At 37.9% G+C, this 24855-nt stretch overlaps 1 pseudogene across 1 annotated transcript; it reads right to left on the reverse strand.

The window, feature by feature from the left end:
- On the reverse strand, window positions 1-24610 carry LOC308414826 (putative ATP-dependent RNA helicase DDX5; annotated as a pseudogene). Its single transcript has 2 exons — window positions 24537-24610; window positions 1-1196 (listed from the first exon to the last, which is right to left on the reverse strand). The product of its transcript is annotated as a putative ATP-dependent RNA helicase DDX5 (transcript).
- Window positions 24611-24855: the final 245 nt, after the last annotated feature.

Consider the following 24855-nt stretch of genomic DNA (forward strand, 5'->3'; position numbering starts at 1 on the left):
TTAGTGAGAATACCCTGTTGGCATTGGATAGCCAATCATAGGCACAGCAGCTGCAGTAGCAGGTTATGCATATGCTTTTGGTTCATACCATTTTGCATATTTGCAACATTACTTCCATGTTGCTGAGTGCTATCATAACCATTCTGGTAAGTCCCTGTTGGATTACCAGTCCTAAAACTGGTCTGTATACCAGCAAATACAAAATTATTTCCAAAGCTCCCTTTGGTGTAATTGGCAGCACTGTAAACACCATTCTGAGTTTCAGCCCCCAAATCTCTCTTAAGTAGACTAGCGTAGCCTCTGTCATAATTATTCTCCATGTTTCTAAAGGTATTAAATCCACACCTTTTGCCACAGAGTATCTTTCACGATGTTCATCCTTCATGGTTCCTCTACCCTGAGAACAACCTGAACCTCTGTTTTTGACCAAATGAAGCAATTTGAGATTAACGGCTTGATTAGCTTCTCGAAGCACAGAGATAAAGTCACTCACTTGTTTGATGTTATTAGGTGGAAAGAAAGCGTATGCTGTGTGTGTCTTGGTACTGGGAGCACTTCTTTCAATTCTATGAATATAATCATATGAGGAGTTAGGGTAGTTATAATTGATGACAAATTTCACATCTTCCACATCTAGCCCTCTGGAGGCCACATCGGTAGCAATCAGAATAGGAGTTTTTCCATGTTTCAATTCATTTAGAGCCCAGTCACCTTCCTGCTAACTCTTATCACCATGGATGTTCATGGCAGACCACACATCTCTCCCCATTTTGCTGATAAGTTCATCACATCTTCTTTGGGTTTCAACAAACAGTGGTTTTATTCTCCTTTTCACCATGATTTCTTCCATTAGATGAATCAATTTTTCATCCTTCCAGACATCATGGCATATGTCCACAATCTGAAGAATGTTATAGTTTGCACTAAGTTCCAGTGCACCAATATTGATATGAATGTATTCTTTCAAGTAATCTTCAGCGAGCTGTCTTACTTCTTTTGGCCAAGTTGTAGTCTGCATTAGTGTTTGCTTACCAGGTCTTATTTGATCTACAGTTTCCCTTATTTGGGGTTTAAATTCCATATCAAGCATCCTATCAGCTTCACCAAGGACAAGGTAAGTTGTTCTCAGATTGGTTTCCCCACACTCTAAAAGGTCAGTCAGTCTTCCAGGTGTCGCAATACAAATCTCCACATCTCTTCCATTTTTCAAGAAAAAATTATTGGATGTTCTCTGTACATTACAAATGTTATTCCCGTCCCGCCCCACTCCTATTCCCCTCTCCTCTCCTTGCTTCCATGAAGGTGCTCCCTCTCCCAACCACGTTCTCCCAACTCAGTGCCTTGGGGTTCCTCTACACTGGGAAAACACACCTTCACTGGATCAAAGGTCTCTCCTCCCATTGATGCCAGAAAATGCCATCCTCTGCTACATATGCAACTGCAGCCATGGGTCTCTCCATGTGTACTCACTGGTTGGTGTTTTAGTCCCTGGGAGCTCTGGAGGGTTTGGTTGGTTGATAATTTTGTTCTTCCCATGGGGTTGCAAACCCTTTCAGTCCTTCCTCTAGGTCCTTCATTGGGGACCCTGTGTTCTGTCCGATGGTTAGCTGCAAGCATCCTCAACTGTATCTGTATGAGTCTGGCAGAGCCTCTCTGGGGCATCCATATCTGGCTTCTGCCAGTAAGCACTTCTTGGCATCAAAAAGTGCCTGGGATTAGTGGCTGCATATGGGATTGATCCCATGGTGAAGCTGTTTTTGGATGATCTTTTCTCAAATCCCCTGCTCCTTTATTTGTCCCATTATTTCCTCCTGTGATGATTTTGTTCTCCCTTTTAAGAAGAACTAAGACACCAACATTCTGGCCTTTCTTCTTTTTGAGCTTTATAAGGTTTATGGATTGTTTCTTGGGGATTCCAAGCTTTTTGGGCTAGTATCTGCTTATCAGTGAGTGCATACCATGTATGTTCTTTTGTGACTGGGTTACCTCACTCAGGATCATAGCTTCTAGTTCTATCCATTTGCCTAAAAATTGTATAAAGTCATTATATCTAGTAGCCGAGTAGTACTCATTTGTGTATATGTACCAAAATGTCTGCATCCATTTCTCTGTTGAAGGACATCTGGGTTCTTTCCAGTTCTGGCTATTATAAATAAGGCTGCTATGAACAAGGTGGAGCATGTGTCCTTGATAGATGTTGGAAACTCTTTTGGCTATATGCCCAGGACCCTACTTATTCAATATAGTACAATATAAGTCCTAGCCAGAGCAATTAGACAACAAAAAGAAGTCAAAAGAATACAAATTGGAAAGAAGTCAAAATATCACTATTTGCAGATGACATGATAATATAATTAAGTGACCCCCAAAATCCCACCAGAAAACTTCTACAGCTAATAAACAACTTCAGCAAAGTGGCTGGATATAAAATTAACTCAAACAAATCAGCAGCCTTCCTCTACTCAAAGGATAAACAGTCTGAGAAAGAAATTAGGAAAATGACACCCTTCACAATAGTCACAAAGAATATAAAATACTTGGTGTGATCCTAACCAAGCAAGTGAAAGATCTGTATGAAAAGAACTTTAAGTCTCTGAAGAAGGAAATCAAGATTTCAGAAAATGGAAAGATCTCCCATGCTCATGGATTGGCAGGATTAATATAGTAAAACTGGTCATCTTGCCAAAAGCAATCTACAGATTCAATGCAATTTCCATCAGAATTTCAACTCAATTCTTCATAGGGTTGGAAAGAGAAATTTGCAAATTCATTTGGAATAACAAAAAAATCCAGTATAGCGAAAACTATTCTCAGCTTCTAGGAAATCACCATTCCTAACTTCAAGCTATATCACAGATCAATTGTGATAAAAACCGTATCGTATTGGTACGTAGATTGGCAGACTAGATTAATGGAACAGAATTGAAGACCCAAAAATGAACCCACATACCTATGGTCACTTGATCTTTGAGAAAGGAGCTGAAAACATTCAATGGATAAAAGACAGCCTCTTCAACAAATGGTGTTGGTTCAACTGGCACTCAGCATGCAGAAGAATGCAAATAGACCCTTTCTTATCTCCTTGTACAAGTTCAAGTGGATCAAAGATCTCCACATAAAACCAAGTACACTGAAACTATTAGAAGAGAAAGTGGGGAAAAGCTTAGAACACATAGGCACAGGAGAAAATTTCCTGAACAGAACACCAATGGCTTATGCTCTAAGACCAAGGATCTACAAATGGGACCTTGTGAAGTTGCAAAATTTCTGTAAGGCAAAGGATATTGTCAATTGGGCAAAATGGCAACCAATAGATTGGGTAAAGATATTTACCAATCCTACATCTGATAAAGGGCTAATATCTAATATATACAAAGAAATTAAGAAGTTAGACTCTAGAGAATCAAATAATCCTATTAAAAATGGGGTACAGAACTAAACAAAGAATTCTCAACTGAGGAACATGGAATGGCTGAGTAGCACCTAAATAAATGTTAAACATCCCTGGACATCAGGGAAATGCAAATCAAAACAATCATGAGATTCCACCTCACACCAGTCAGTATGGCTAAGATCAAAAACTCAGATGACAGCAGATGCTGGTGTGAATGTAGAGAAATAGGAACATTCCTCCATTGTAGATCAATTGATCATTGTTCAAGCTAGTACAACCACTCTGGAAATCAGTCTGGAGGTTCCTCAGAAAATTGTATATAGTACTACCTGAAGACCCAGTTATTCCACTTCTGTGCATATACCCCAGAGCCACTCCAACATATAACAAGGACACATGCTCCACAATGTTCATAGCAGTCCTATTTATAATAGCCAGAAGCTGGAAAGAACCCAGATGAATGGATACAGAAATTGTGGTACATTTGCACAATGAAGAACTGTTTCTTAGTAAGTTTTTCTCTGTCTCGGTAAGTCTATCTGTCCATCTGCCTTTATAAGTCTTTTTGTCTGTTCATCTATATCTGGAAGTCTGTCTCTTTATATGTCTGTCTGTCTCTGGAAGTCTGTCTGTTTGCACAAAAAGTCTGTCTGTACCTGTTTGTCTCTGTAAGAGTGTCTCTAAATGTCAACCTCTGTTAGTGTCTGTCTTTCTTTTTGTCTCTCTGTAAGTCTGTCTATATTGTGTGTCTGTCTCTGTAAATCAGTCTGTCTCTATCTAAGTCTGTCTGTAACTGTGTTTGTCCATCACTCTGTAAATCTGTCAGTTTGTCCATCTGTCTCAGTCCGTCAGTCAGTCATTCAGTCTGTCAGTTAGTCTGTCTGTCTGCCGCTACGTCTGTCGGTAACTTTCTGTTTGTCCATTTGTATCTGTGAATCTGTTTCTGTCCCTGTAAATATGTTTGTAATTGTGGTTCTCCATCTGTCTCTGTAATTATGTCTCTAAGTCTCTCAGTAACTGTCTTTTTGTCTGTCTATCTGTAAGTCTGTAATTTTTTGTTTTTCCATCTCTCTGTAAGTCTGTCTGTTTGTCCATCTGTTTCTGTGAATCATTCAGTCTGTCTGCCTCCTTAAGCCTATTTGTAATTATACGGTTGTCCATTTGGTTCTGTGAATCTGTCTGTCTGTTTCTGTAATTCTGTCTGTAATTGTGGTTGTCCATCTGTCTCTGTAATTATGTTTCTATATCTGTCTATGACTGTTTGTTCATCCGTCTCTGCAAGTGTGTCTCTCTGTCCATCCCTCTGTCAGTCAGAAAGTCTGTCTGTATCTTCCTGTTTGTCCATCTGTCTCTGTGAGTCTGTCTGTCCATCTCTGTGTCTGAGTCTGTCTGTAACTGTCTGTCCATATGTCACTGTAAGTCTGTTCATCTAAGTCTGTCTTTAACTGTCTGTTTGTCCATGTCTCTGTCTGTCTCTAAGTCTGTCTGTAACTGTCTTTTTGTCCATCTGTCACTTTAAGTCTACCTGTCTTTATGTCCCTGTAAGTCTGTGTGTCCATCTGTGTCTAATTCTGTCTCTGCCTGTTTGTCAATATGTCTCTGTAAGTCTATCTGTAAGTCTGCCTGTAACTGTCTGTTTGTCCATCTGTTTCTGAAAATCTGTCTGTAATTGTCTGTTTGTCTGTCTCTTGCAATTTGTCTTTCTGTCAGTTTGTAAGTCTGTCTGTCTCTTTAAGCTTATCTCTAATCGTCTGTTTGTCCATGTGACTCTTGAAGTCTGTCTGTCCATCTTTCTGCAAGTCTGTCTAACTCTGTTACCTTAGTCTGTACCTAATATTCTGTTTGTCTATCTGTCTCATTATGTTTGTCTCTCCATCTGTCTGTAAATGGCTCTATCTCTGTAAGTTTGTATCTATCCATCTTTCTCTGTCTGTTTTTAATGGTTTGTCCATCTGTCTCTGTAAGTCTGTCTGTAACTGTCTGTACATCTGTCTGTCTATAAGTCTGTCTATCTGTCTGTCCATCTGTCTGTAAGTCTGTCTGTAACTGTCTGTTTGTCCATCTGTCTTTAAGTCTGTATGTAACTGTCTGTCCATCTGTCTGTCTGTAACTGTTTGTCCATCTGTCTGTATGTCTGTCTGTAACTGTCCATCTGTCTGTCTGTAACTGTCTGTTTGTAACTGTTTGTCCATCTGTCTGTAAGTCTGTCTGTAACTGTTTGTCCATATGTCTATCAGTCTGTAAGTCTCTATGTAACTGTCTGTCTGTCTATCTCTGTCTGTCTGTAACTGTCTGTTTTTCTGTCTCTCCATCAGTCTGTAAGTCTGGCCGTAACTGTCTGTCCATCTGTCTGTAAGTCTGTCTGTAGTCTGTTTATCTGTCTGTAAGTCTGTCTGTAACTGTCTGTCTGTCCATATGTCTATAAGTCTCTCTGTAACTGTTTTCCATCTGCCTGTCCATCAGTCTGTAAGTCTGTCTGTCTGTCTATAAGTCTGTCTGTAACTGTTTGTCCATCTGTCTGTCTGTCCATCTGTTGGTAAGTCTGTCTGCAACTGTCTGTCCATCTGTAAGTCTGTCTATAACTGTCTGTCTATCTGTCTGTCTGTCTGTCTATAAGTCTGTCTGTAACTGTCTGTCCATCTGTCTGTCTGTTTGTCCATTTGTCTGTAAGTCTGTCTGTAGTTTTGTTTATCTGTCTGTAAGTCTGTCTGTAACTGTCTATCTGTCTGCCTGTAAGTCTGTCTGTAACCATCTGTTTGCCCATCTGTCTGTCCATCAGTCTATAAGTCTCGCTGTAATTGTCTGTCTGTCCATTTCTGTCTATCTCTCTGTAAGTCTGTCAATCTGTCTGCCTGTCTTTAATTGTAAGTCTGTCTGTAACTGTCTGTTTGTCCATCTGTCTGTAAGTCTGTCTGTAACTGTCTGTCCATCTGTCCATCTGTCTGCCTATAAGTCTGTCTGTAACTGTCAGTTTGTCCATCTGTCTGTAAGTCTGTCTGTAATGGTCTGTCCATCTGTCTGTAAGTCTGTAACTGTTGTTCATCTGTCTGTCTGTCTGTCCATTTGTCTGTAAGTCTGTCTGTAGTTGTTTGTTTATCTGTCTGTAAGTCTGTTTGTAACTGTTTGTCCATCTGTCTGTATGTCTGTCTGTAACTGTCTGTCTGTCCATCTGTTTGTCTGTCTGTCCATCTGTCTGCAAGTCTGTCTGTAACTGTCTGTCCATCTGTCTGTCTGTCTTTAAGTCTGTCTGTAACTGTCCATCTGTCTGTCTGTATATAAGTCTGTCTGTAACTGTCTGTCCATCTGTCTGTCTGTCTGTCCATTCGTCTGTAAGTCTGTCTGTAGTTGTTTGGTTGTCTCTCTGTAAGTCTGTCAGTAACTGTCTGTCTGTCCATCTGTCTGTTTGTCCATCTGTCTGTAAATCTGTCTGTAACTGTCCATTTGTAAGTCTGTAGTTGTCTGTCTGTCCATCTGTAAGTCTGTCTGTAACTGTCTGGCCATCTGTAAGTCTGTAGTTGTCTGTCTGTCCATCTGTCTGTAAGTCTGTCTGTAACTGTCTGGCCATCTGTCTGTCCATCAGTCTTTAAGTCTGACTGTAACTGTCTGTCTGTCTATAAGTCTGTCTGTCCATCTGTCTGTCTTTCTGCAACTATCTGTTCATATGTATGTGTAAGTCAGTCTGTCTGTAAGTCTGTCTGTAACTGTCTATTTTTCCATCTATCTGTAAGTCTGTCTGTAAGTCTGTCTGTATCTTTCTGTTTGTCCATCTGTCTCTGTGAGTCTGTCTGTCTTTTAGTCTGTAACTGTCTGTTTGTCTGTATGTATCTGTAATTCTGTCTGTCCATCTGTCCCTGTAAGTCTGTCTATCTGTGTATATGTCTGTCTGTAACTGTTCATATGTCTCTGTAAGTCTGTCTGTCTCTAAGTCTGTCTGTAACTGTCTGTTTGCTCATTTGTTTGTAAATCTGTCTGTGAGTCTGTGTGTCACTGTCTGTTTGCCCATTTGTCTCAGTAAATATGTCTCTGTAAGTCTGGCTCTGTAAGTCTGTAACAGTGCTTGTCTATGTAAGTCTGTAACTGTATGTCCATCTGATTCTGTGTTTCTTTGTCTCTGTAAGCCATTCTGTAACTGTTTGTTTCTTTAAGTCTGTCTCTTCACTGTCCTTTTCTACACATCAGTCTCTGTCTGTTTATGTAATTCTGTCTGTCTGTCTGTCTGTCTCTGTAATTCTGTCTGTCTGTCTTTATGTCTGTCTCTCTGCTGTTTACTATCTGCCCCTTGCTGCAAGTCTGTCTCTGTCTGCCTCTATGTAAGTCTGTTTGTCTGTTTACTTCTCTGTATGTAATTGTGTCTGTCTGTCTCTGTCCCTTTCTGTTCTCTCTTTCTTTCTCTCTCCCCCTTTCTTCACCCCCCCCCTCTCTCTCTCTCTGTGTGTGTGTGTGTGTGTGTGTGTATCTTCCCCTCTCTCTGATGGTCCTGGGTCCTTTTTTTTTTTCAGAACTCTTAAATTTACCTTCATGTTATAAAAAGGCAAAGATAACAAATCTTTATTATGTCTAGTGATCTAAGTGAATTAAAAGGAGTTCCTGCTTAACACTGAGTAGCTCAGAGGAGTGATCTCATCAGTGGAGAAGACAGTAGTTTTTTTCTGTGTTCTTGCTTCCCCACTTTAGTTCTAATTTGAATTTGCCTTTATGATGTAGTCTTACTCTGATGCCTAGGTGATCTGATGACTGGAGAACCTTCACAGACATCAGAAATGCCTTCTTTTTAGGTTAGAGGGCATAATGACAGCACAGCATTTCTTTTATTGAAAATCCTGGGACCATCTTGTTTCTTTTTTTTTTTTTAACGACTTTATTTTACAAAACAAAGATAAATGTACAGATTTTAATCATTTTTTGCTTAAAATTATACATTTTTGTCAGTACTGTTTTTTCAGATATTAAAATAATTTTTACATAAAACCATGTGAATATATTTTTTAGTCAGTACTTGATTTTTTTCAAGGGCTTGACAGTATGCATTGAAAACCTAATAGTTACAATAAGCATAAAGTACATGCAAAACAAAACGCAACATGGAAATAGTCAAAGTCTTCTTGTTTTGTAAATATATATATATTTTTGTTTTCTTTATTTCTTGGACTTCATACAGTCTGTGAGTTGTTTCTGGGGGAGTGCAAGCCTCTGGGGTTAGCATCCCACTATCAGTGACTGCATATTATGTCTGTTCTTTTGTGACTGGGTTATCTCACTCAGGATGATATTCTCTAGATGCAGCCATTTTCTTAAGAATTTGGTTAAGTCATTGTTTCTGGTGGCTGAGTAGTATTCCATTGTGTATATGTACCACAATTTTTGTATCCATTCATCTTCTGAAGGACATCTGGGTTACTTCCAGCTTCTGGCTATAATAAATAGAGCCGCTATGAACATTGTGGTGCATATATCTTTGTTGTGTATTAAAGTGTCTCTGGGGTATATGCCCAGAAGTGGAATAGCTGGGTCTTCAGGTAGTACTATATCCAATTTTCTGAGGTATCGCCAGACAGATTTCCAGAGTGGTATTATTAGCTTGCAACCCCACCAACAGTGGAGAAGTGTTCCTCTTTCTCCACAGCCTCGCCAGCATCTGCTGTCATCTGAGTTTTGGATCTTGGCCAATCTGACTGGTGTGAGGTGGAATCTCAGGGTTGTTTTGATTTGCATTTCCCTGATGGCTAAGGATGTGGAGCATTTCCTCAGATGTTTCTCGGCCATTTGCTGTTCCTCAACTGAAAACGTTTTGTTTAGCTCTGTACCCCATTTTTTAATAGGGTTATTTGATTCTCTGGTGTCTAGTTTTTTGAGTTCCTTGTACACCTTGGATATTAGGCCTCTATCTGCTGTGGTGTTGGTAAAGATCTTTTCCCATTCTGTTGGTTGCCATTTTGTTTTCTTGACGATGTCCTTAGCCTTACAGAAACTTTGCAATCTCATTAAGTCCCATTTGTTAATCTTTGACCTTAGAGCTTGAGCCATTGGTGTTTTGTTCAGAAAATTTTTTCCTGTGCCTATGTGTTCTAAGGTTTTCCCTACTTTCTCATCTAATAGTTTCAGTGTATCTGGTTTAATGTGGAGATCTTTGATCCACTTACACTTGAGCTTTGTACAAGGAGAAAAGAAAGGGTCTATTTTCATTCTTTTGCATGCTGAGTGCCAGTTGGACCAGCAGCATTTGTTGAATAGACTGTATTTTTTCCATTGAATGTTTACTGCTCCTTTGTCAAAAATCAGGTGACCATATACATGAGGGCTCATTTCTGGATCTTCTATTCTATTCCATTGGTCCACATGCCTATTTCTGTACCAGTACCATACAGTTTTCAGCACAATTGCCTTGTAATATAGCTTGAGGTCAGGGATAGTGATTCCCTCAGATGTTTTTTTGTTGTTGAGAATGGATTTCGCTATTCTAGGTCTTTTGTTATTCCAGATGAAATTGCACATTGATCTTTCCAATTCCATGAAGAACTGGGTTGGAATTTTGATGGGGATTGCATTGAATCTGTAGATTGCTTTTGGTAGGATGGCCATTTTTAAGATGTTGATTTTTCCAATCCATGAGCATGGGAGATCTTTCCATTTTCTGAGATCCTCCTCAATTTCTTTCTTTAGAGGTTTGAAGTTCTTGTCATACAGGTCCTTCACTTGCTTAGTTAGAGTCACACCAAGGTATTTCATAGTTTTTGTAACGATTGTGAAGGGTACCTTTTCCCTAATTTCTTTCTCCACATGTTTGTCCTTTGAGTATAGGAAGGCTACTGATATGTTTGAGTTAATTTTGTATCCAGCCACTTTGCTGAACTTGTTTATCACCTGTAGGAGTTCTCTGGTGGAATTTTTGGGGTCACTCAAGTACACTATCATGTCATCGGCAAAGAGTGATGTTTTTATCTCTTCCTTTCCGATTTGTATCCCCTTGATCTCCTTTTGCTGTCTAATTGCTCCGGCCAGGACTTCCAGTACTATGTTGAATAGGTAGGGGGAGAGTGGGCAGCCTTGTGGAGTCCCTGATTTTAGTGGGATTGCTTCAAGTTTCTTGCCATTAAGTTTGATGTTGGCTGTTGGTTTGCTGTATATTGCTTTTATTATGTTTAAATATGGGCCTTGGATTCCTGTTCTTTCCAGGACTTTTAACATGAAGGGGTGTTGGATTTTGTCGAATGCTTTCTCAGCATCTAGTGAGATGACCATGTGATTTTGGTCTTTAAGTTTGTTTATATGGTGGATTACATTGATGGATTTCCTTATGTTAAACCATCCCTGCATCCCAGGGATGAAGCCTACTTGGTTATGATGAATGATGGTTTTGATGTGTTCTTGGATTCGGTTTGCAAGGATTTTGTTGAGTATTTTTGCATCAATGTTCATAAGTGAGATTGGTCTGAATTTCTCTTACCTTGTAGGGTCTTTGTGTGGCTTAGGTACGAGGGTTATTGTAGCCTCAAAAAATGAGTTGGGTAATATGCCATCTGATTCTATCTTTTGGAATAGTTTGGCGAGTATTGGTGTTATATCCTCAATAAATGTCTGATAAAATTCTGCACTGAACCCGTCTGGACCTGGGCTTTTTTTGGTTGGGAGGCTTTTAATGACTTCTTCTATTTCTTTAGGTGTTATATGGTTATTTAGATGGTTTACTTGGAGCATTTGTAAGTACCCGGGACAGTTTTGATTGTCACTCTGGAGGAGGATGCTATTGGCATCTTAGTGTGTGATGCTGCTCTCTTGATATTGCCAAATTTGTCAGAGAATCAATGGCAAATCCTTTCTGTGGCCCCTATCTTAGACTCTGACAGCTGTAGGAAGTCTTTGATATTTATTCTGTGGCATGTGAAAGCCCCACTTTGAGTTTTCATGCCTTTTTCTGTCTTACATTTTAGATCCCCTCATGATTCTTGTAGAAAGCCACCTGTCACTGAACTTTATTAAGATCTTCACTCAGTTCAGAATAAATGCATTCCAAGATTCTTAATTTGATTACATCTGCCGACAAATGCTATTTCCTAATAAGCTCACACTCACAGGTCCTTGGTCTTAGCACTTGCACTGATCTTTTGAGAGGTTATTCCTAAATTGCTGTATAAGAAGAGGGCAGAGATACAAGAAACATTCTTCGTTGCCCAGTTCAAGTACATAGCAAAGAGATTGGAAAACTGTTCTGCCTTGAGTGAGAAGTTTGACTGTATTCAAGAAAGCCTGTCACTAAGCCTCTCACTAAGCCTCAAGCGCTTCAGCCAGTTGCCACTTCCAGGTTTTGGAGTGTGAATTTTTTCCAGTGTGTCAAGGCTGTTTGTGCCAAGTAGGTGGTGTTCACATTCCCAGTATAACTGAGCCTGGTAGGTGGCATTCACATTCCTCCTATAACTGAGCCTGATTTGCAGATGACACAATGTCTCCAAAGTGTATGTGTTCTGGTCTACAGATCTAAGACCTGCATTGCTCTTTTGAATGCAGATTAAATCAGAGCCTCCTCTGATTTCTTGGCACAGACTCTCATTTCCCTTTCTCTGGGTTCCCTGATCATAGATCATAACAGTTAATCTATTTAGATAGTGTATTGTAGACATTTATTTTGGTGTAGTCCCAAAATTTAATGGAAAATGATAGAGAATAAGTATTTGGTGTTTTTCTTTCCCAAAGGCAACAGAGAGGAGTTTGTATGGTTTACTGAGGGAGAGAACCTATTCACCCTGTCTCCTTTGCCTAGGATGTTTGGTCATAAGAGCAGTTGCTACTTTATATGACTTATATAGACTTCCTCAGAAAGAAATGTGCTCATATGGTTTGGTACCAGTTCCATGAGTGACAGGTGGTAAGTGGGGTTAGGAGGATCTAATCTAGATCAGTTTTACTCTTTCTTGTTAACACCCACTGTCATTGAACTTGGGCAGCTAGCAAAAAGGATCCTAGACTGCTTTGTGTCCAGAAGTTGTCAACAGCAATGGCCTCAATGTACGCATGGTCAAACAACAGCAATTAGTCTGTGAAGCAGGGTCTTGGAGTAGAAGCAAAAGAAGGGGTGAAGGGCAATGGCCTGATTTTTCTTCTAGACCACAGTGATAGCCGGTTGCAGCAGTGTCTTTAGGTTACAAAAACACAAGCTCTGGGTTGTGTTTTGCCTATAGGCCATAGTTTGTCAGGTTCTCCACCTGTTGACTTGTGTCCTCTAGAAGAACACTACATGTTCTTATCCATTGAGCCACATCTCCAGTCCCTTGTCTATGATTTTCCAAAACTAATACATCAATTCTCAGGAATATGTACTTCTCATCATTTCTCTGCAAATTCATAGGTAGGCTAGAGAGACACCTGTAAGCAAAACGCCAAAGGAGGCTCTGGTCCATTGTCTGTTGGATTTTCATTTCTGTCATGTACATTGTCATGTGCATCGTGCCAGAGTACAAAATATTGCAAATACTGTATAATACAATGGATTCTATTGATTTTGCTCTCTCTCTCTCTCTCTCTCTCTCTCTCTCTCTCTCTCTCTCTCTCTCTCACACACACACACACACACACACACACACACACACACACACATAAAATTTTGTTTGGGCAAACTTATGATTTGGCAATGGATAAAAATGAGTTTATTTTCTGTTTTACTATATACTCCTCAGAGGCAATATGGTGAACTCCAACATTTGAAGTTTTGAGTGTCAAGAACTGTATATTGCACAAGACAGCCATCTACTGCTTTAAATCCACACATGTTGGGTAAGACAAAATGTCATCCTAGTCAAACTCCAAAAAGCTGTCTTTTCTCACAGTATCAACCCTTGTCTGCCAGTAAGTGCTCTTCTCTGGATTAGAAATGCCATTGAAAACCTCCTGAAAATGAGATGTCATATGCTGTTTTAATTTGATGACCCCATATTATCTATTTACTCTTTCAGGTACCAGCTTGCCTGCTAGCTCTGAGGCAGGTCATGAAATATGTGTGCTTGTCCCCTTTCATTTTTGGTATCATTACAAAGCCAAGGGAGATCTTCCCAGAGCCCTTTGACTTTTTTTATTGTTTTTTGTTTGTTTGTTCTTTTGGATGTTTCACATGTACACACATCAGTGTACTTTGCTATATTCACCCCTGCCATTCATTACCTTGTATTACTAAACTGTGTACTAACATATGACTGAATAACTTCCATGCCTTCTGCTCTGCAATGGAGTTCTTTAGCCATCAGAAAACAGATGGGTTTTAATTGAAACCTAGTAAACTCAAGATAGTAAGAGAGAGATCTAAGTCTGTAAAGAGGACAGAAGTTGTTTTTGTTTTCAGATTTCCAAAGCCACATTCTTACCCTTTTCAGCAACAGTGTTTAGGATCTGATTGGCACTGATGAGAAATTTCTCAGAGGAGACCTCTATGTGCCAAGACAGGGCTAGACATGCTAGAATGGCATACTTGCATCTGAGGCTTAGATTTTTGCCAATGCCAAGATTGATGGAGTTAGCAGGTCAAGTTATAGGGCTGTAGGACACACTTCCTGGGCCATTTAGAGTGGCCCTTGCTATTTGGCTGATAACCATTTTGTGGGCCTCAGCAACAAACTCTGGGTCAAGTAACAATGATCTGTGTCTGACTCCCACACAGACAGCTGCTGAGCTCTAGCTTTGGACTTGGTTTTACAAGCTTTAATAACTGTATCCAGGCTTTTGATATGGACTATCTCCTCCCATCCTCTATCAAAGCCTAATCCTGAAACTTTGTTCAATGTGTTTTTAATCAAAATATAATTACATCACTTTTTCTATCCATTTTCTCCATTGAGTCTCTCCTAGCTAGCCTACATGGCATCCTGAAGTTAATAGTTTATTTTTCTTTGATTATTATTGTTATATACATATGTATATGTGTATGTATGTGTATGTACAAATATATATTTATTACTGGGTGAGCTCATTTTTAATGTGTGTATATTCAGGCTGAACACCCTTCACTGGGGTTTATCTGTAGGAGATGCTAATATCCTTCCTCAGCAGTCTTTAGTTGACTACAGTTCTTTGTCTAGGGTGGGACACTGTGAAATTTTCCCTCTTCCACGTTAACATGTCTGTGTTGTTCTGATATAGAAAAGACTGTTTCGTATCAGACTTCCTGTATTTTGGTTCTTACAATCCTTTAGCTCTCTTTCTCTGAGCTCCTTAACTCCAAGATACAAGAGCTGTGATGTAGGTGTATCTGATGGGGCTGGAATCATCAAAGTATGTTGATCTCTGTATTAGCTCCTGTTGTGTGTTTTTTTTCTCTCCTTTTTCTTTTTCTTTTTTTCTTTTTTTTTTATGATGGTCTCTATTTTCTACAAAAGGGGCTTTTTTGATGAGGGGTAGTAACTACATTTGTATGTGAATATAAGATTAAAATTTAATTGATGATAAGGAATTACACTGGTCTAGAAAAATTAGCCTAGAACTCTTGATTAACTTCTTATTGGGATGTAGCTGAAGGTTTGTAACTACTAAAAATTCAATGTTCTGCCTATAAGAGATACCTTTTAGAAAAGAGACACTGTCAAGTTGAGATACTTTTTGTTCTCATACTTTTGAAAGAGACAAATGAAGAGGAGTGAGTGAGGTCCTTTCATCTTACTGGGTCTCACTATGAGAGTGCAGAGACATATGGAAGATGCAATTAGTGTGAGGGGAAGACGGAAGAAAATGAGGTTGGGTTAGTAAGCTTTTTTTGGTCTCAAATCTCAAACACCCAACTCCAGCTAGTTTTGACACATATAACACAGAGACAGAAAAGAAATTTTATGACCTTATTATCCCAATAGTAATCCTGGGAAGCTTGTTTGAGGAGGAGCTGGATCTAAGAATTGCAATGGTACTATTAGTTATAGAGGTAGGTTTCCACCATTCAGGAGACTGAGACAAAGGTGTATATGTGGATAGTTTATTTGGGAGCAACAATTTGTAGAGAACTAGGAGATGTGTGATTTGATGATTTGTCTGGTACCATGGGAAACTTCAGCTTGGTGCTGGGGTATCTTTGATAGCATCTTATAGAATGTATATTTTCTAGGATGTGTTTTCTTTCCAGAAGACAAAATAAGAGGAAACATTGATTTTTTTCTGGTTCTGTCTTCCATTCATCAAATATGTCCCTATTTTTGTTGACATGCTCACATTTATGGGTTTTGCACTTGAGTACTGAGTTAGTTCCTCATGAGTCTCTCAAATCGGCAGCCTTAGGGCAGTAGGCAAATTTTATTTCATCATGATTTTTATTTGTATAAATATTTGCCTGCATATAAATCTGTACAAAACAAATATGTCTTGTGCCTGTGGAGGCAAGAAGAGTGTTGTATCTCTTGGAAATTAAGTTGGAGATAGTGGTGAACTGTCATGTGGATATTGGAAATTGAACCCGATTCTTAGTGAGCAGTCAGTATTTATCATCATAACCAGTGAGCCATCTCTCTTTCCCGGATACTCTCAGCTCTTGATGTAAGGTCATTCCCTTTTGAGGGTGTTTTTTTTGATTAATAAATGACTAAAGGCCCTGGATATTTATGTCCAACACACATCTGCTCTAACATCAGTCTTTGATCTGAGATATCCTGGTAATCTTCTAATCCTAATGCGCTCTCTCTCTCTCTCTCTCTGTCTCTCTCTCTGTCTCTCTCTCTCTCTCTCTCTCTCTCTCTCTCTCTCTCTCTCTCTCTCTCTCTCTCTCTCTCTCCTTCTCCCTCACCCTCTCCCTCTTCCCTCTACCTCCCTTCCCCCCCCGTGTATGTGTTATTTTCCAATATACCTGTTACATTCCACCTCAATGCATACTTTCTATTCAGCCCACTAGCACACAGGAAGTTGAGAAAGGATCAACGTTTTGTTTTGTTTATCTCCTCAATCTTGACCATAAGAAAACTGGAAAGATAAAGGGGAAATCTGAACCCCACTCCCATTTTCTGTGAAATCCAACAGAAGCCTATACTAGCTCCTTCTCATCCTGGAGGGTTAGGCCTTGCACAGAACTTCAACAAAAATGCATAGATTCTCTAGATGAACTTCTGTCTCCAGTTAATGGGAACAATACAGAAGGCAATGAACCTCCTTAGGAAATTTGCTAAATTTGAAATCTGAAATTTGAGCAAGAGTAAGGAAACATTCTTAACTTTGAGTTGAGTGGTGATTTTTCTGAGACTATTCTGTTTTATGTGTCTCCAAATCAACTGGTTTCTGTATCACTGGCCTTATGTTTACAAACGGGAAGTGAATTTTATTAAGAGGTGTTACATAAAATAATAGTCTACAGACAGCTGTCATAAGCCAGCCAGGTAAAATACATAAATTTTAAGTTACATGGTATGAAAAATAAGGAAGGGTTAGTCAACCATCCCATTATATTAGATACCTGGTTAGCACAGAAAACATGTGTAAGCTTTGACCTTGTGCCACTCACCCCAAAGCCTTCTCTTGTCCTGATCTTTAGTTATTTGGGAAGTTGGATCAGAAATGGGAACAGTAGAAGATAGAAAATTAGAACTGCAGCTGATATATGATACTAATGGTTACTCAAGTTCATGATGACTTTGAATAGATAATACAACTTGATAGGACTCATCTCATATTAATGAGCATGGTGCTCATATTTGCCAGAGTCAATACTTATCTCTATCCTTTAAACAGTAACATATTTTGCTCTTATTATGTATGTTTTAGTAATCTTCAGGCAAATCAGCATCATCTTATTTATTAAGAAATAGCCTGATGTGGGGAATGGAGAAGAGGTTTAGTGGCTCCCAACACCCACATGATGCTTACAACCATCCCTAACTCCAGTTCCAGGAAATATGATACCCTCTTCAGGTCTTTGTAGGCAACAGGCCTACTATATGTGGCAAAAATATGTATGTGCAGACAAAACATATATACATAAAAATCTAAATATAAGAAAAGTTTTTATATCATTTCAAAGCATTTTGCTATGACATCATCAAATTTTAATCATATATTAATCACATCAAGTTGTCCTTTTGACCATCTACTGGTGAGATTTTTTTTTTTTTTTTTTTGTCTTTCAAAGGTTTGAACTGGGCATGGCTGTCCTGAAGTGAAGGGCTAGAAAAATGGAGGCTTATCTGTCATTGTGGTAGTTTCAATGAGGATGGCTACCATAGGCTTATATATTTGAATGCTTAGTGATCAGGGAGTAGCACTATTTGAAATAGATCAGAAGGTGTAGCTTTGTTGGAAGAAGTATTTTACTGGGCGTGGGATTTTTCAGGCCCAGTTCTCCCTCTCTGCCTGTGGATCAGGACATAACATTCAGATATTTCTCCAGCACCGTATCTGCCTTTGTACTACCATGTTCCCTGCAATAATAATGAACAGACCTCTGAAACTGTACGGAAGCCCCAATTCAACTCCTTTCTTTATAAGAGTTGCCTTGGTCATGGAGTTTCTTCAGACCAAGACCAACAGTAAGTAGAATCGTCATCAAGCATGAAACCAATGAGTATTGTTGCAATAGGAGCAGAAGTGATTGAAATAGTAACATAAGCTTATGATTTACTTTGCTTACTGAAAGCACAAAAGGCCACGTTTTCATTCTTTTTGGCAATACCATAGCAACTCAAACTGTTGGAACACAGGAATCTTTGTTTCAGTAATTTCATTATTTTATCTCTATTTTTCCTTCTGTAGCATGTTGAAATTAGACTTTGGGTTAAAATAAGAATCTTGTAGCACCTTGCAATAATAATAAAAATATCAATTTAGATATTTTTTTTCATTGCTGGATGGGTAGACATATCACTGGCGAGCCTATGTTCCTCTAATCTCTATTAGCCAATAGCTTTTCAGAGCAGCACTGTACTCATCATTTTGGATATATCCTACATTCTTTCATCACTCATTTATGCACACACTCTTTCTGACTTATTAAATACACTCATTTATGCACACACTCTTTCTGACTTATTAAATACATCCATGATATATGGACATTGTTTGTGGACCTTTCTGCAAATAATCTTATTTCCCTTATAAGGCAAAGATGATTGTTTTCATCAAACTTAGAGTGTGCTTCCTTGTTCTTCCCAGATGCTTTTAAAATGGCATATAGGCTATCTAGTAAATTCTGTTAAAGCAATTGTGCATGAAAATGGCATGAATTACTTATGGGCCAACTAAGTATGGAGCTGGTGTGTCTCTTCCAGTCCTCTCCTTTCCAACCATCACAATCTGGGAATTTACATCTTGAGAGGGCAGCTGTACCAGATGGAAGAAACTTGGATTACCCAAGTCACCAGATGGAGATGAGCTCTGGCCAACTTGTTTCAGACTTCATGCAACTAAGAAGTAAACTAATGTTTAAGCCTTTGAGACTTTTATTATAGCAACATACCTTATCTCAAGAAGAATAAATGTTATTTCTGTGTTCTTGTAAAAATGTATAGTCTTCTCTAGGAACTAATTACACATATATTGAAGACATGAAGATCTCATCTCCAAACATCTGTGCTGGTAGAATACGTGAGGTAGAGAAAGATTCTAATTAGCCTCCTTTAACTCAAACATAAACAAAAACAGATAAGCAAATACACTCCCAAGTTTTAGGCTTAAAACATCTATACTTCTAAACTATGCTTGATTCCAGAAATAAGGAAGTTTGTCATGCACAATTATAGAATATCATATCTTTAGTAATGTTTAAAATATGCCTATGAATTAGTAGTAGTGAATAATGTTAAGAAGTGGATTCAGTGGGGGAGGAAGTAGAAGGTTCTATGGGAAGTTTTATATTTCAAAAAGTTTTCTATACTGTTTTATTCTTGTGTTCCTTTTCCACTGCATATAAGCAAGTTAACTATTTCTAGTATCCAAAAAAGGACTTCTACAAATGGCAAAGGTATCCAATCAAATAGCATAGTGATCCCATGTTATTAGACATTATATTTCACAAGTGCACTTTCTTATAAGTATTCAGGGTTAAAATTTACTGTTTCCTGAAATATTAATTTCTCACAAAGTAGCCTCTGTCAATAGAAAATATTGTGGTGTTTCTTTCTTCTTTTTCATCCCTTCACCTTCTTTGCTTTTCTTGTTCTTCATCTTCAACAGGTTCTCAATATGTAGACATTGTGGACCTTAGATTTGTAATTTTTCTGCCTCCGTTTCTAGAGTATTGGTATTATAAATATATACTTTTTCAATTGGCTCTTTCTTTTATCTTCTGACATGCATTGTCAGTTACTAGGCTAAATTTGTTTATTTATCAAACTACACACACACACACACACACACACACACACACACACACACACACACACACAAATAACCCAGGGGAATGAACTATTTTGAAAAGATAACAAGTCAATAATTAAATAATCAAGGGAGAAAACAGAAATATATCTTTTTATTATTTTTAGCTCAGTATATTTCAAATTTTAATTTACAATGGGAAAGGAAACGAGATTTAAATTTGGTTTATGTCATGTCTTTCTGATCCTAAGGCTTTTAACTTTCTTTATAGGATTCTGCTTAGGAATCTTCAAATTTGTGTCATGCATCCAGTTCTCCCATTTCTGACATCAGGCATTAATAAATACAAGTGAAGAAACTGTTTATTTTTTCTTGAACTTCATATAGTTTGTGAATTGTTTCTGGGGTGAGCTTTCTGGGGTTAGTATCCCATTATCAGTGACTGCATATTATGTCTGTTCTTTTGTGACTGGGTTATCTCACTCAGGATGATATTCTCTAGATGCATTCATTTTCTTAAGAATCTCATAATGTCATTGTTTCTGATAGCTGAGTAGTACTCCATTGTGTAAACGTACCACAATTTTTGTATCCATTCATCTACTGAAGGACATCTGGGTTCTTTCCAGCTTCTGGCTATTATAAATAGAGCTAATATGAACATTGTGGTGCATGTGTCTTTGTTGTATGTTGTAGCTTCTCTGGGGTATATGCCCAGAAGTGGAATAACTGGGTCTTCAGGTAGTACTATGTCCAATTTTCTGAGGAATCGCCAGATTGATTTCCAAAGTGGTTGTACCAGTTTACAAAATAAAAAAAATAAAAAGAAAAGAAAAGAAAAAACAATTATGCTTAATTTTTACACACCAAGAAAACTTTGACTAATTCCAGGTTATATCCTGTTTTACATGTACATTATGCTCATTGCAACTAGCAAAATCTTAATGCATACTATTAAACCTTTAAAATAAAAAAAGGAATAAAAATAAGCTATGTGTATTTGTTTTTTTTTTTTTTAGTGAAATGATGTGTAAATGTCTGATAGGTCCATTTAGTTCATAGTAATATTTAGCTCTAGCATATCAGATTAGTTTTTGTCTGCATGATGTGTCTATTGGTGAGGGCGGGTTTTCTCACTCTTTATGTGAGAGCCAATATGTGATGTAAATTGCAGTCATGTTTCTTTTATGAACTTGTTTGCTCTTGTGTTTGATGCATAGATATTAAAAATGTTTCTTTTATGAACTTGTTTGCTCTTGTGTTTGATGCATAGATATTAAAAATTGTAATGCCCTCTAGGTGGATTTTTTTCTGTGATATATGTGACATGAACTTCATGTCTTTTGATTAGTTTTGGAGTAAAGTGCTTTTCGTCAAATATTAAAATTGCCATACCATTAAAAAAAAGAAAAGAAAAGAAACTGTTTGATAAGAGAATGCCTTCATACTTCTATATGGCAGAGTTAGGTAAGTGGTAAAGTCTGGTGAATAACTGAACCATTTTCTTTCTCTCTAAGGTCATAACAGTTTGACCTCATTTCCCAGAGTTCTTTTACAGTTGGGTATGGAATGTAGTATACAGCATCTCTAGGCCTGGCTTATCTCCAGTCTTTATTCAATATATATTTTGCTTTGTTTTCTTTTCCCTTCCTTGATGAATGACCTTTTGCAGAGCTTCCAGTGGAAGAGGATGCCAGGGTTTTATTTGAGTTTAGACAGAAGGATCCTGGGTCCCTAAATGACTGTGTCGAGCAGATTATACCTGCTAACCCATGTATGACTAATACAATGAGAAATATATAAACATATTTTACAGCATAAACACAATGACATTTGGGGGTTATTTACTGTAGACATCAAGAGACTCTGCCTAATATAGATGTTTTAAACAGCAGCAGGCAATTCTTTTTGAACTGCATATGGTAGGAAAAAGTTCTCCAGATGCCATAAGCACCCCAGTTCAAGAAGCTCAAGGGTTTGATTACTACTCCAGGTTGATGCCTTTGTGAAGAATTTCTAGTTGCTCTTTTCCCAAAAAAGTGTTATTACCTCATTAGTGACATCATGACAACAAACTTCAAAAGTTATTTTATTTATTACCATCCACCTTCCTACTCTCTGTTTTCAACTCCTCTCAAGCACCTCCTCACATCTTTATGTCTTTCATATTTTTATAACTCCAATTAGTGATTTCTGTATGCATAAGGATACAAGACCTGTTAGTGGAACACAAACAATGTACCAGAGGCCACAATCTTGAAGAAAAATGACTCTCCTTCTTCCTTTAGCTATCTTTTACAAATATCTCCTTAGACAGAGGTACTCCTTATAGGAGCTCCTCATTAATCTAATGGCAACAATTTTTTTATGTATTTGATATAATATTTCACACAAATTTTAAATTATTATTGTTAAAATATGACCACCCTAGGTAAAGGGAAATTTAGTCCATGTTAGAAAGTGGGATTGGTAGTATCCGAAAATGATCATCTTCCGTTCCTCTCTTCTACATGCATGTTGCTCCACTCATTATAGGTGGAATGTATTCCATCCCGAGTCCCTTATTACTTCTGTGATCAGTACGTGACAGAAAATACACTTTTGGTATTCTAGGTTTAGTTATTAGTATGAATAATGGCTCCCTTGGCATTGTCTTTCTTAGAATCTGGCTGGAATTTAGGAATTCTGGAGAATGGGTATGCTCTGTTACCTGTTACCTGAGGAAATAATTTGCCTCAGTAATGCCTTTCTGCCATCACATTTTCTGTCAAAATGTTCCAGAAGCAAAGGTACCAGTCACCTATGGACTAAAACCTCTGCGTCTATGAAGTGGATATGTCAACTCTTGCAAATTTTAAGAATTACCATGGCTGTGGCTTCAAGACTGAGTTCAATGTTACTGATGTGTATGTAGCTTAATTTAGCTTGGGCTGATGATCGACAAGAAAGAAAGATGAAAAACAAATATTCCAGAGACTGTATTAAGCCATATATATGCCTTGAGAATCGTTTAATTGTTGTACATGCAACAAATGTACATAAAAATGAAAGCCAGAAAGAAAGGTTAAGGTTCTTAAAGAAGTTTGAAGACATGATTGTGAAATTTTAAGCCTGAGTGTAAAAGTTAGATTAATTCCTTCTACTTTTATCACCACTTCAATTTTCTTAAGAATTGATGGGATTGGTTATCAGAATGAATGACCCTAGGCTTTATCAGAGGCCAACATGATCTATGAATTATGTATGATACAGATCTCATGAGAACAAATTTCTATTTTAGTGCATGTCTCATGTGTCCACTTCACAAAACTAATAAAACATCACAATATTTTCTAATGAAAGAGGCTACTTTGTGAGAAATAAATATTTCAGGAAATAGTAAATTTTAACCCTGAAGACTTATAAAAAGTACGCTGGTGAGATATAATGTCATATAATATGGGCTCACTATGCTATCTGATTGCATAAGTTTGCCACTTGTAGAAGTCATATTTTGGATACGAGAAATAGTTAACTTGCTTATATGCAGATTTCTATGTCGCTAGAAAAAATGGGGTTGTGGTAGCCAGGTTTTATTTCAGGAAAAAAATGACTGTGTTGAGACCACCACGCCAAGAGAGAACCCAAGCTAATCATGTGGAAAATCCACATGGTGAAGCACTTAGACATCAGAGCCAAGAAGTTTTCTTGAATGCTTGTGTTCATCTAACTGAACATAGCTATGTAGGTGACTCCAGACAGGATTAAATGAACCTGAAGAATCATCCAACTGAACCAACTCACAAAATCATAAGGGAAAAATAAATTGCTTCTGACTCAAGCCATTACATTTTGAGTGGTTTGTTACACAATAAATATAGATATATTGTATATATGTTATATATATATATATATCACATTACATATTATATGTATAAATATTTTGCATTATATATAATATATATGTATATAAAGAAAGCTGTAGAAATTCTAGGTATAAAATTTTGATTTGTTAAAGAAATAATTAGAATTGTACATTGCTGTATTTTAGTCTTTAGGATGACACCTGAATTTCCTTTACCTTATCTCATTTTAAAATCTTTTTGTATCTGGTTTTGAATCCAAGGTCTCCCAAATGCTACTCAGATACTGTACCACTGAACTATATCACTAATCTTCTCTTAATATATTTTTATTAACTAAGGTCTCCCTTAGTCCTCCAGGTTTTTCTTGAATTCACCCCAGGCTATCCTTGAACTATCGTCTTGTCATTGCCTCTGAGAAGCTGAGATTACATGCCTGAGATGGCACTCACACTGCTTTCAGATAGTTCCAAGAAAGGCCATATGCTCAGGACCAAGCAGTGATCACATTCCTATGATTATGCCTGGGTCTTGGCTAAGGTTTGCTTAATTAAAAGGTTTTAAATGAAAATAATTATTCACTTAACCCCCTTTTCTCTATTTTAGTCTTTGAGCTCTTAATGCTGCTGCAGCCATGCATGTCCTAGGCAGAGAAGACTGTCTCAATAAGGCAGCAGCAGTCCTGAAGGATTTATGGACAGAGGTAATGCTGGGCAGGGTGAAAGAAAGGGTGAGGGTTTCATCCTTGGAGGAAATAACGAAGCTTTGAGGAGTCTTTGTTTTGACTCTAATATCACACCCAAAGGTCAAAGGATGGATCAATGGAAAAAGTTTTGGTGCTTGTTGACTTCTGTCAGTTTCAGAAAGTCAATAAACTTTCTAGTACATGTTGTAGGAGAAAATTCAGTTGCTACTCATTTTTTTTTAAGTACTAGGTCAAAAACCACTACGTGAGGAGAAAGATCAGTTAACTACTAATTGTAAACCTTTATTTTGCTATCAGAAATAATCTTTTCTTTAAACAGTAATTTAGCTCTCCTTACCTGGTGTTATGATCTCCAGGATCAAATAACATAAATGACCTAGCACCAGGAAAGGTAGATATGAAAGGCCGCATGCCTGAAAACAGATAATGGAAACAAAATATGCAAGGGCTGTTGTAGGTTGATGTCAAGGTGATACATGACTGGACAGTAGAGAGTGGGGCAGGGACAAAGTTTTTGTAAAGGAGAGAGAGAGAAGGAAGTAGGGGGAAGCAACATAGAGTCAGACATGGATGTTTCTGTGCATCTCTGTATGAATCCAGTTTGTCAGTTTAAGAATATTTTATAAGAGACAGAATTGTACAGGATGATCTGGATT

The sequence above is a fragment of the Micromys minutus genome, assembly GCF_963924665.1.
Source record: "Micromys minutus genome assembly, chromosome: X".
Taxonomy (NCBI): domain Eukaryota; kingdom Metazoa; phylum Chordata; class Mammalia; order Rodentia; family Muridae; genus Micromys; species Micromys minutus.